This window comes from Sceloporus undulatus, chromosome 3 (assembly GCF_019175285.1).
Source record: "Sceloporus undulatus isolate JIND9_A2432 ecotype Alabama chromosome 3, SceUnd_v1.1, whole genome shotgun sequence".
Lineage (NCBI taxonomy): Eukaryota > Metazoa > Chordata > Lepidosauria > Squamata > Phrynosomatidae > Sceloporus > Sceloporus undulatus.
The window spans coordinates 222,159,621-222,161,030 of NC_056524.1; positions in this window are offsets into that span (position 1 = coordinate 222,159,621).

Here is a 1,410-nt window from a genome sequence, read left to right on the forward strand (position 1 = left end):
ATCATATAGTGTGTGTGTATATATATATACACACACACAACCATAATATATAGTGTATATCATATATATATATATATATATATATATATATATATCACTGTGTGTGTGTGTAGTTGTGTGCCACATATCTGACTTATGGTGACCCTAAGGTAATGGTCTCCAACCTATGCTCTTTAAGGGATTTTGGACTTCAACTCCCAGAAGCCTAGAGTATTGGCCAACATGGCTGAGGCTTCTGGGAGCTGAAGTCCAAAATCTCTTAAAGAGCCCACTTTGGGGACCACTGCTAAGGCAACCCTATCATGGGGTTTTCTTGGCAAGTTTCTCCAGAGGGGGTTTTCCACTGCGTCCTCTGAGGCCGAGAGAGTGTGACTTGCCCAAGTTCACCCAGTGGGTTTTTTATGCCCAAGCAGGGAATCGAACCCTGATCTCCACAGCTCAAACCACTGTGTTAATTCTTTCTCTTTGCACACATAGACACACACACACACATATATAATACTTTTTATTTAGTTTTGTAAGGTCTCTTATCTTCTCTGCCCAAAAATGCTAGTGCCTCACAAAATTACTGTACAAATCCCAGGGTTCTGTAGGATGTCACCATGGCAATTAAAGTGGTGTCAAACTGCATTATTTCTACAGTGTAGATGCACCCACAGGCTTCATGGACAGGGAGAGGGTGCATTAAAGGGCTACAGGAACTGAGTGGTACCCATTCTCTCTGGAGTTGCCATGTGCAGACCTAAACATCCCTAGCTAAACATAATATCACTCAGGATCAGCAGCCCTTCCATAAAACAGCAGGAAGCAGCTGAAGTGGGATATGGAAAAAAGGCAGCAAATCACTGCCTTATTAATACTGTATTTTTATGGCTACGGAGATGAAGGAAGTGCTTGTACGGTTTTCTGTTTTTGGGTGCCCCATTTACTTTGTTTTGGAAACTATCTGTTATTCTTTGAGAGGGAGTGCTACTGTTTTTTTAATCAGAGCAATAAAACGTATCGAGTCGGCTCTCATAAAATTAGATGTTTATAGTTAGCAATTTCAGGTGCATCAAGTAATTTTATTCCTTATGAGCAACTCTGTATACAGGCAACTCAGTATGGTTATCTTTTTGTTAACGCTGACATAAGGATTAGTGAGTGTTCTGTTGGCATTAAAAAAGTTGTATATCCAAAAAGATTTTGGTTCGACCACCATAAATCTTAAGTAGTATAATGAGAAGACAGGTATCTATGGATTTTTAACTGTTTAAAGAATGGAAGGCACATAGACATTTGAGATAAGTCACTGTTGGGACTCCCCCAAGCATCTACAATCAGCTGTTTAGTTATAATTATGCTTCGCTTAGATACATGTGAAATCCCTTGAAGGAAATGTGTTTATGAGCAAAGTAGGAGACCACAAAT